At 44.7% G+C, this 12,268-nt stretch overlaps 1 protein-coding gene across 1 annotated transcript in view; it reads right to left on the bottom strand.

Annotated features, from left to right (window-relative positions):
• Positions 1 to 12,268, bottom strand: part of LOC109932539 (glypican-1-like) — a 190,157-nt gene that overhangs the window by 32,854 nt on the left and 145,035 nt on the right. The window lies entirely within an intron of this gene.

Raw genomic sequence — 12,268 nt, 5'->3', positions numbered from 1 at the left:
GGTCACCAAGGGCGAGGCATTTGAAACTAAAGATGATCTCCCCACTCCAGGAACTTGAGCTCATCATTTCAGCTGATGTTTAAAGCTAATATAATGCAGGCACTGTATTATTAGCATTTCTGTGTTTCATATGGCTTAACCAAATTACCCAGATTACCCAAATGCTCTCTAATGTCGATGTACAAGATCCCACAAATAAAGTTCTCTAAGTATGTGGCACATACCTTAACCAACATCACAAATACAGACTATCTGATCATTTACTTCATTGCTGTTAATGGGAGCTTGCTAAATGAATTTGACTGCTGCATTCCCTACAAGAGTTCAAAAGAATTCAATTGGCAATAAAGTGCTTTGAGACTTCCTATGGTCATGAAAGGTGCTATAGAAATGTAAGGGTGTCCTTTTATTGTACACATTTGGTTTATGTGTACCTTACCTCTCAGAGAGTTTGCTGTTAAGGGGCCCATGTGCAGTGTGTATACAATGTTGCGATTCTGCCTGGCTATTAGTTTGCAGAGGTTCTGTGAGCTGCACACACACAGAAATTAGATTAGAGACAAAATAACTGCAGATGCTGGAATCCAAGGTAGACAAACAGGAGGCTGGAAGAACACAGCAGGCCAGGCAGCATCTGGAGGAAAGAAGGAGTCAACGTTTCGGGTATTACCCTTCTTCAGGACTGGATGTGGGGGTAGGAGGAGCTGCAGATAAAGAGGGGTGAGGGGGAGAGGGGGAAGCGGAATGGTGGTGACAGATGGACACTGGTGGTAGGTACGACCTGGTGGGTCGATGGGACGGATGAATCCGGCTGGTAGCTGGAAGGGAGGGTCAGTAGGTGGAATGGAAGGGAAGGGGTGGGGCTGGAGCCAGGGTATGGGTGGGCAGGTTACTTGAAATTGGAGAACTCAGTGTTGAGTCCTCCGGGCTGTAGGGTGCCCAGGCGGAAGACAAGGTGTTGTTCTTCAAATTTGTGTCTGAATCACTGCAACTGTGGAGGAGGCCAAGGATGGACATGTTGGAGGGGGAGTGGGACAGGGAGTTGAAATGGACGGTGACCAGGAGGTTAGGTTGGCCGTTACGGGCCAGGCGAAGGTGCTCGGCGAAACGGTCACCTGGTCTACGTTTGGTCTCACCAACGTAGAGAAGACCACATCGGGAGCACCGGATGCAATAGACTAGGTTGGAAGAGATGCAGGTGAAGCTCTGTCTCACGTGGAAGGACTGTTTAGGGCCCTGGATGGAGGTGAGGGAGGTGGTGTGTGGGCAGGTGTTGCATCTTTTACGGTTACAGGGGAAGGTACCAGGCGGGTTGGTGTGGTTGGTGGGGAGTGTGGCGCGAACTAAGGAGTGGCGAAGGGAATGGTCCTTGCAGAAGGCAGAGTGGGGTGGGGGGAGTGGAAGATGTTCTGGGCGATGGGGTCTAATTGTAGTTGGTGGAAGTATTTGAGGATGATACAGTGGATGTGGAGGCTGGTGGGGTAGAAAATGAGGACAAGGGGGACCCTATCTTTATTATGTTTGGGGAGGGTGTGGTTAAGAGCTGTGGAGCGGGGAATGGAGGAAGTGCGATGGAGAGATGTCTGGATGACAGAGGGGGGAAAAGAGTATTGTTTGAAAAAAGCAGACATCGAGGAAGCTTGGGAGTGGAACATCTCCTCGTCAGAGCAGTTGCAACGGAGACGGAGGAATTGGGAAAACCGGATGGACTGTTTGCAGAATACAGGGTGGGAGGAGCTGTTGTCTAGGTAGCTATGGGAGTCTGTGGGCTTATAAGCAAATGTTATACAGTAAATTAGACTGTCTGCTTCAAAACTTACATGTTTTATTATTTTAAATAAACTAACCGAAGGAGGTAATCAATAACTGATGAGTGATTAGTTCTTCATCCATCGTTATTGACATGACACAGTTCTCATCCAGAGCTCGTCCAAATAAGACGCTTGTAAAGTGCAGGTGTTGTTGTAATGTTATCAATTAGCATGCTGTAAGATGCACACACACCAACAAGATAATGGCTGGTGGATCTGTTTAGATGGACCTGGTTGAGAGAAAACTATTGCCCAGCGCCTAAGAAAACTCCCAGAATTGCAAACTGTATCTTGGGATCTTATCCTCCTTTCTGAATAGTCTCGGTTTCAAGGCTCCCATCCAAAAAGAGAATACCTCTGATGGAGCAGCGATCTCTCAATACTTCACTCAAGTGAAAACCTAAACTACCTCCTCATTTTGTGAGCATTTGTTGGACTTGGATCTGTGCATTTCTGCCTTACAGATGAAAATGCCACTGACCAAACCAAGCCGACAGTTCAGGTAGAACAAGATTACCTCAAACAAGTCTGTAATAAATGTCCCCAACCTTCTACCTCCTTGGTTTCCAGAAATTAGCAGGAAGGAAAATAGAGCAAAACCACAGATTCACTCCAATTAAACGGCTAATTTGCGGAGACGGTCGCTTTCCATTTGTTATGATGTAATCTGACAACTCTGTCTTCTCAATAACACAAGCTCCTTTGTTAGCTGGACATGCGATAGCTTAATCTCAATTTCCAGGCATTTTCTCAGCAGGAGGTGGGTGGATCTTTTCAGTGTAGATCCCTTCAGGGAAAAGTCTGGGATTGTAACACATTCTCATTAAAGTCTTCATTTACACACAGGTGCTTGGGTCCGAATGCCAAAAGGGTCCTATCATTCCATACTGCCGTGCTGAGAAGGTGAACTAATAGTGAGGGGGTATTGTGGAGGCATTTGATCCTAAATGCCATCACAGAACTTTTTCTTAATTTAACCAAAGAGATAATCATTAAAATCAACACAAACAGGCCTCTCTGGCTGAATGTCAGGAACTTGACAAAAAATATAGCCCCTCAGGGCACCATTCCAATGTGGCAAACCAGTAGATTTAACTACTGAGTGCATCTATTGACCGAGAAACTTGAAGAGAATGTTCTTCAAATGAATAAGAAAGAGAATAAGGGTTTTAAAAAATACCTCTCACAGTTGTAAATGATAGGGAACAGTGAGGGAAGGGTGGGATGCGGGAAGGCAGCACACCCACTGTAGGAATTAACAGCTCATCCCATTTGTTGCCAGGAACTCCTTCAACCCACAGAACAGCTAACACCTCAGGCAGTCAACTGAGCATTAGAATTTGGCTTAGCATCTCCAAACACCAGCACTGCCACCAAGTGCTCTGCCTTTTTCTTTGAATTCATGACCCACAAGAGTTGACCTCAACAGTCTTTCTGATTTTGTCTCCTCTTTTCAGTTTTTGCTGGATACAGGCCCGTGGGATGTCAGTAGCCTCCCAGGGCCCCTAGCTCAATGTACGATCCTGGTCAGCTGCCATTGCCGAGTCACACTGCTCCCGAAAGCACCAGAACCAAGTCTGTCCCTCTCCTCCTGCATTTTCTTTGTGGTGAGGGCGATGGAGATGGGACTGGGTGGAAATGCCTTCGCTGAATGGAGGTCAGGGAGCAGCCTTGTTTCATTTCTCTGTGTACTTAACGTAACTGAATCACCCCAAACAGCTGTCTTAAATAAAGAACTTTTAGGTCAGCAACAGACAGGAATGGAAACTAATTCGTGCTAGTCTATATGGTTAATTGCTACATCAGGCACTGCCTTCTGAGTCCGTGGGGAACTATTTTCAATATATTGGCAACCACAACTGTATGAATTGACTACCATGTAAAAACCACAAATGAGATCATGGGATATGTTCTCAAGTAGATGACTGAGGTATTTTCTCACACTGGTGCTCACAGACTGTTCTTGAAATGTCAAGCAGGGTGTTTTTTGTTTGGAACAGATAATGGGCTGTGTTCTTGAACTGGTCCAAGGGGTCCATTCTTCAACTGGGGGCTCAGGATAAGTTCTCAAACTGGCAAAAGGGGTTTGTTCCTGCTTTGGTGCTTGGGGTATACCATCCGCATGGGCTGGTATTTAAATCTTCCCAACTGACACATTGCACTCAGTTCCTTGGAGCTGCTCCTGAAACACAGCTCTCGATCTGACATAACACCTTCTTCGAAATAGGACACCGTGGAAGTTAATACAAACGGATCAAATAGCCACAGCAGCAGCACCAGTTGGAAAATCAAACCCTGTCACAACATTTACAGGCTACCTTATGTTGCTCAGACATGTTTCACTGAATTTATGATTAACATGACCATCCCCAATGTGAGACAATAGCTTCTCCTATAGTGGTCTCATCACCCCACTCTGTCATGACCACTTGACAACACCTTTTTAATGCTTTTTTTAAATGCCTTTTCTGTACATACTTGGGTTACCCACTTAAAGAGCTGACAGCGATAGCTTTGGAGGACCTGGGGCTAAAGTTAAATCTGAAGAGTAATGTTGTATGTGCCTGTATACAGTCATTACAACAGTCATGGCTATTCAGCCCATCTTGATTGCACTGGATATTCAATGAAAATGATATCTCTTAATCCTGTTTCTTCCTTTCTCTTGGCAGCTCTTATGTACTTACTCAACAAATAATTATGCTATGGCCTTTCAATTAAGCATATGGTCTCTACCTCAACTGGCCGAATGCATTTTGATGTCCCTTTTACCAACTTAGTAGAAATATCTCTTCTCAATCTCCCTTCACTCACACAGTGAAAATCTTCAGTCCGTAACTTTATTCATTCATTTATGTGGGCATCATTGGCAAAGACAACATTTGATGCCCTTCCCTAACTGTCCTTGAGGAGGTGGTAAGCCACCTTGTGGAATGGCCGCACCCCAACTGGTTGGATCTGGGACATTACTCTGACGAATTGGGCAGTCGTGGGTCAATGGTAGTGTCTCTATCTCTTGGTACAAGTTCTGCATGCTCCAGAGGAGTCCAACAACATAGCTAAACAGGTTGATGAGGAAATATATCTACGCTGAGGAATTGAAAGGCTCTTGTGGCAGAATGATAGTGTCCCTATCTCTGAACCAGGAGGTCTGGTTTCAAGTCTCACTGGCTCGGGAGGTGTGCGATGATATTTTTGAGCAGCTTGATGAGAGGAAAAGAAGTTTTCTTGAGGGAATGCTGTGAAGATGTTCTAGCACAATCTTCTGTGCTAGATATGACCCCAATGAGAATATTCCTCTGCTTCCCACTGACTTCAATTTTGCCCAGGGGCTCTGCATGTCACATTAGGTCAAAAGTTTTCTTGATGTCTATGGCAATCACATTCAATTTACCTCTGACATTCAGCTCCTCATTTTGTGTTTGTACAGAGTTCTTGAGGGGAGTGTCTATGATAAAACCCACACTAAGTGTCAGTGATCAGGTTAGTTCATTTAATTTATTTGATTTATTTATTGTCACGTATATCTTGTTACCAAATACAGTGAAAAGTGTCGTAGAGTGTCACCACTCTCCGCCACTAATATAAATTAGAAAATATGAAGGCAGAAAAATGAAGAAATAAAAACGAATAGAAATAAAGAATAAATAAAGAATATTGATAAGTGCCACTTCACCATGCTGTGGATGACACCCTCTATCACTTCGTTGTTGAGGTGGCAGGACGCTGATGTGATAGTCATTTGCCAGCTTGGATTTGGCAGACTGTACCTGGGCAAGTTTCCACATTTGCAGGTAGCAGCAGATGCTGTACTGGAAGAGCAGCATCACTGTGCGTTTAAATGAACATAACCAGATTCAAACTTTACTGACTTACGTTTCCGTGAAGCCCTTTGGTTTGCTTTCTGGCATTAACTCGTGCTGTGTAAATCCAAGTTACTAAGCTTGTCAGCTCACTAAAGTGCACTTCGAACGAAACCGCTGAAACTATGAGATGCAATGTTGACATACAAAGGGAAGATCTTGGGACATCATCGAGACAATCAGCTCCCTGGTTGCTGTGTAAAAATGCCTGGAGCTAGCTGCACAATATAGTGATAATTAGCTACCTTTGAAGTGTTTTAAGTGGTATTTTACAGCACTTTGTGAAATGATTTTACTCTGTATCTAAGCAATGCTACATCAGAAACTTGGGCTTGATTCCAACCCACACACTTCTATTAAAAATATCTCCTCACTCTGTCGACAGGCATTTCTCAGAGGGTGTATAGAAGAATGGCAAGTCCAGCAAGAGGGAGCAATAGCACCAAGAGAGACTGTATAAGATTGATAAATGCTATGCTGATGGAGCGGTGGATACTTCTCGGAGACGATGCTTGTGAGACATTTTCATAGGATAGTGTAGAAACTATACACTGGATTTAAGCAAAGTTTTATTGGGTGAGTTGGGTGGGATAGTATAAGGGAGGTTCTGACTTAACGCTGATTCCAATCGTACTTGACCCAGCGGTATTTTAATCCTTTCCCGAGATGAACAAAGATCTTGGTGGGGATTGTCAGAAGGAGGATTTTCATGGAAGTATCAGAGGTCTCATCAGTTGACTGGAGAGCTTGCTGAGGGGCCCATAGTGCCTTATTTGGGAAGCCCCCATCCTCCCCTCAAGTAGTTAAGTGGAGGAGACCTTCCAGGGATTAAGGACGTGGGGGGTGGTGGTGGGGTAAGGTGGAAACCCCAGCCAATTAGAGGCTGGCAGCGCCCTTGCTCAACAGTGCCACCATGACAGTGGTGGCTACTGCTGGAATTACACCCAGAGAAAAATGGGAGATGTTTCATAGGATGGGGGTTGGGGGGGGAGGTGAGGGGATGGGTATTGGCATGAAAGGCAGGGCATTTCTTTTAGCTGCTGCCCAACCCTTCCTGAAGCCAGGTACATCAATCTGAACACCTTTTACAGAGGGACCACTGCACTCCAACTACTCTTCTGGAGATCGCAGAGTCATACAGCACAGTAACAAGACCCTTCAGACCAACTCATTCGTGCTGACCAGACACCCCAATCTGACTTAGTCCCATCCACCAGCATTTGGGCTCATATCCCTCTAAACCCTTCCTATTCGTATACCCATCTAGGTGCCTTTTAAATGTTGTAATTTTACCAAGCTCCACCACTTTCTCCGGCAGCTCGTTCCATACATGCACCACCCTCTGCATGAAAAAGTTACTCTTCAGGTCCTTTTTAAAAGATCTTTCCCCACTCATCTTCAACCCATGTCCTCTAGTGTTGTACTCCCCTATACTGGGGAAAAAAAAAAGAGCTTGGCTATTCACTCTATCCATGCCCCTCATGATAGCTAGAACTAGGAATGATATTCTATTAAGAGAATTTAAGGCACTGGGGTGAAAATGAAAATGCAGAACATCAAAGTAATCATCTTTGGATTGTTACCTCAGTCATACACCCAGTTCAGAGAATCCCCACAATGTGGAAACAGGCCAGTCAGCCCATGAAGTCCACACCAACCCTCCGAAAAGCATCGCTCCCAGACCCACCACCCTATCCCTGTAACCCTGCACTTCCCATGGAATCGAACCTGGATCCCTGGCCTATGAGACAGCAGTGCTAACCACTGAGCAACTGTGCTGCCCCTACTGCTATAGGCTTATGCTGTTTAAACTTCACTCTCAAAAGAGAACTATGAGGGTATGGAATGTGAATGGCAAGGATGGACTGAGGGATCTTACCATGGGTTGACAGTGGATAAGCAGTGATTCACATTTAAAGTTTGTGTGCATGAATTACAACAATTATTCATTCCACAACAACAAAAAGAAAGTTGCTGGAAAAGCTCAGTAGGTCTGGCAGCATCTGTAAAAGGAAAAACAGAGTTAACGTTTCGGTTCTGGTGACCCTTCCTCAGATTTTCCAGCAACTTTGTTTTTGTTCCTGATTTACAGCATCTTTCGCTTTTTAGTTATTCATTCCTGTCTGATGCAAAAATAAAACAGGAAGTGTGGCTCAACTATCGCTTACAAAAGAAATTAAAGGATAAAATTAGATATAAAGAAGAGACATAAAAAATTGCCAGAAAAAGCAGTAAGCCTGAAGGCTTGGGACATTTTGGAATTCCGTCTAAGTGATCAAAAAAAAAATTGATTGAGAGGGGAAGTAGAAGTATGAGAGTAAAGTTGTTGGAAATGTAGAAACTGATTATAAATGCTTTGATAAATATGTGAAGAGAAACAGATTGATGAAGACCCCTTACAATGAGAAGCCCAGGAACTTATAATGGGGAACAAACAAATGGCAGAAGAAATGAACACAAACTTTGGTTCTGTCTTCACAAAGGAGGGCACAAATAACCTCCTAGAAATGTTAGGGAACCAAAGGGTAAGCTGACAGAGGAAAATTGAAGGAAATAAATATTAGAATTATAGAATTCCTACAGTGTGGAAGCAGGCCACTAGACTCATCGAGTCTACACTGACCCTCGGAATAGCATTTCACCCAGACTCATCTCCTACCCTATCCCTGTAACCCTGCATTTCCCATGGCTAACCCACCAAGCACATCCATGGACACAATAGGTAATTTAGCCAATCTACTTAAGCTGCACGTCTTTGGGTTGTGGGAGAAAATTGGAGCACCCAGAGAAAACCCATGCAGACACGGGGAGAATGTACAAACGCCACACAGACAGTCGCTCAAGGGTGGAAATGAATCCAGGTCCCTGTCACTGTGAGGCAACAGTGCTGACGACAGAACAACTGTGCTGCCCTAATAAGAAAATGATGGTGGGGAAATGAATGGGGCTAAAGCTGACAGAGCCTCCAAGGGCCTAATAATCTACATCCGAGAGGACCAAAAGAAATGGCCCAGGAAATAGTTGCTGCATTGCTGGTCATCTTCCAAAATTCTGTACACACCAGAGTAGTTGTCACTGAAGTTCAATGTGGTGAATCTCCACCTGGGAAATGGGTGGAATGATCTGCAAGTGGGGACAGAGGGTAACAGAGCAAACGTTGCATATGACACTAAAATAGGTGGAAAATCAGGTTGTGATGAGGAGATAAAGAATTTACAGATGGATATCAATAGGCTAGGAGAATGGGCCAGAATCTGGCAGATGGAGTTTAATGTGGATAAGTGCGAGATTACCCATTTAGACCGGAAAAGTAAAAGGGCAAATTATTATCTAAATGGGAAGAAGCTTGAAAATGCACCAGTGCAGAGGGATCTGTGTGAGCTTGTGCATCAAATGCAGAAAGTGGGTATGCAGGTGGAGCATATAATAAGGAAGGCAATTGGAATATTGGCATTTATTGCAAAAGGACTGGATTAAAGAAGTAAAAAAGTATTTTACAATTAATTAAGGCATTGGTGAGGCCACACCTGGAAAACTGTCCACTTTTGGTCTCCTTACTCAAGGAAGGATGTGGTAGCACTGCAGGCAGTCCACGGGAAGTTCACCAGATTGATTCCAGGGATGAAAGGGCTGCTGTACAAGGAGTGATTGAATAGCTTGGGCTTGTAATTGCTGGAGTTTAGAAGAATGAGGGGGGAATCTGGTTGAGGTATATAAAATGCTAAAGGGCATTGATAAAGCGGATGTGGAACAGATGTTCCCCCTTTTGGGACAATCTTGAACAAGACAGGATAGATGTAGAGTGAGAGGAGGTAGGTTCAAAACTGAGACTACCCCTCTCAGAGGGTTGTGAATCTCTGGAACTCAATGCCCAAGAGTGCATGGAGGCAGAATAAATCACCAGATTCAAGGAAGAAATAGATAGGTTTCTGATGAAAAGCAGGATAAAGGGCTGTGGGGAGCAGGATGGAAAGTGGGGTTGAGACCAGGATAAGATCAGTCATGATCATGTCAAATGGTGGAACAGGCTCAAAGAATTGAATTGCCTACTCCTGTTCCTACTTCTTATGTTCCTGTGCAAAAAGGGCTTTCAGAGTAGAGTGAGGTGACAGGAAATATTGGAAACCCTGAGAGGTACCCAGTGCTTAGGGTGTCTGCAACAAGCTGCATTCTGCCATCATTTGCCATTCTTAAGATTCAAAATGCAATTGGAAATCAGCTGGGACAGTGCCCAGGGTAGACGCAGTCAGTGTCAGTTTGATTATGGGATCCATGCTGGCTGGATGCTTGGAGATTGAAGGGGCAAATACATGAAGCAGCTGTTTGCAAAATCCAGTGACATTCCATTTGCAATGCATGTGGAGCAAACGTGTTCAGGGTTCAAATTGCTGGTCAAAGTTGATTTGTACCTTTCTATTCGTGCCTGCAAACTGAACATTGTCATCGCAATAATGAAGTTAGCGACAATGGCTTAAAAAGAGGCCAGAGCACTGAGCTATTTTCAAAGGAGCTTTGGGCGATGGAGACCATCACTTCATCATCTGTCCAGTAAGTTTCATGATGGCGTTCATGAAATGTAATGAAAAGTTGAAGGATGGATGTAGGTCTTGACTGGGAAGGGTATCTGAACAGTGCAGGCAGGCACTCCTGTTTGATGTAATGTGTTGCCCAATGATCCACTGTGCCACCTTCACCAAGTTGGTGCCTGTACCGAGTCTGAGGATGAATGGATGATGGAGACGTGGACCTTACTATCAGGATCCTGCAGGTCCCACCTTATGGAGGAATGTTTGCAGCCTTCATCTGCAGGGTATGCCACCGGTGAGTCTCTGAGATCTAAGCACCCCTTGTGTTCCCAATGTAGGTAATTTCTACCGAGAGTCCTGGGCCCTGCCACTGGAGGGATATCGCTTGATGTGGTTGCCTTCCTAAAGAGGGTGGAGATGGATGCAGCAGGACTAGGGCTGACTACTATCCCAGGATCAGCAACAGGCCAGTGCAGAGAATAAGGAGCACCCAGCTCATTACAGGGTCAGTGCTACAGCCCTGGCAGTATTAGATTCAGGAGCGTTGCTGTCTTCCCCAATGTGCAGGGTGCCACACAATGCTCACACATGGTACTGACAGAACCAGATCACAACACTGCGGAATTCATCAATTAACAGGAAAAGGTACCACTGGGTAAACCCCTGATGGATGCTGAGCACAGAGACAAAGCTGGAGATGTGGTTTCCCCTGCTTCAGGACAGTCTAGTCAGTGTGTGCCCCATCGTCCTGGTGTGTTGGGTGCTGCAGACTATCAGGAAATAGAATGGGAGATTTTATTTTTGTTATACTGATTTGCTATAGAACATAGAACACAGAACAGTACAGCACAGTACCGGCCCTTCAGCCCACGATGTTGTGCTGAACTTTTACCCTAAACCCAAGGTCTATCTAACCTCCACCCCTACCTTATACTATCATCCATATGTCTGTCTAATAGCCACTTAAATGCCCCTAATGAGGTCGACTCCACTACCCTCTCTGGCAACGCATTTCATGCCCCGACCACTCTGAGTAAAGAACCTCCCTCTGACATCTCCCCTATATCTACCTCCACTTTAAAACTACGTCCCCTCATAATAGCTACCTCCACCCTAGGAAAAGGTCTCTGGCTGTTCACACTATCTATACCTCTGATCATTTTTACACCTCTATCAAGTCACCTCTCATCCTTCGTCGTTCTAAAGAGAAAAGCCCTAGCTCTCTCAACCTTTCCTCGTAAGACCTTCCCTCCATTCCAGGCAACATCCTGGTAAATCTCCTTTGCATCTTTTCCAACGCTTCCACTTCTTTCTTGTAATGAGGCGACCAGAACTGGACACAATACTCCAGATGTGGCCAAGCCAGGGTTTTGTACAGCTGGAGCATAACTTCACGGCTCTTGAACTCAATCCCTCTATTAATGAAAGCTAACATACCATACGCCTTCTTAACAACTCTATCCACCTGGGTGGCAGCTTTCAGGGAACTGTGGACATGAACCCCAAGATCCCTCTGCTCCTCCACACTGCCAAGAATCTTTCTGTTAACCCTGTATTCTGCTTTCAAATTTGTCCTTCCAAAATGGATCACCTCACATTTTTCAAGGTTAAACTCCATCTGCCACTTCTAAGCCCAACTCTGCATCCTATCAATGTCCCTTTGTAATCTAGAACAACCCTCCGCAGCATCCACAACTCGACCCACCTTCGTATCATCTGCGAACTTACTAATCCACCCTTCCACTCCTACATCCAAATCATTTACAGAAATCACAAATAGAAGAGGACCCAGAATAGATCCTTGTGGTACACCACTCGTAACTGAGCACCATGTTGAATATTTTCCGTCCACTACCACCCTTTGTCTTCTAAGGGTCAGCCAATTCTGAATCCAAAATGCTATGATTTGGAATGCACTGCCTGGTGGAAGCAGATACCATTGCAACTTTCAAAAATAAACCAATTGATGATAATGCACCAGAATGACTGAGCACTGAGAACTGTTGTGTTAAAATGACAACTTCATACTGGCCTGAGATAGTAGGAACTGCCGATGCTGGAGAATCTG

The sequence above is a fragment of the Rhincodon typus genome, chromosome 13, assembly GCF_021869965.1.
Source record: "Rhincodon typus isolate 14 chromosome 13, sRhiTyp1.1, whole genome shotgun sequence".
Taxonomy (NCBI): Eukaryota; Metazoa; Chordata; class Chondrichthyes; order Orectolobiformes; family Rhincodontidae; genus Rhincodon; species Rhincodon typus.
Note: the sequence above shows the minus strand (reverse complement) of the source record. Positions and strands in the feature narration are given on the sequence as shown.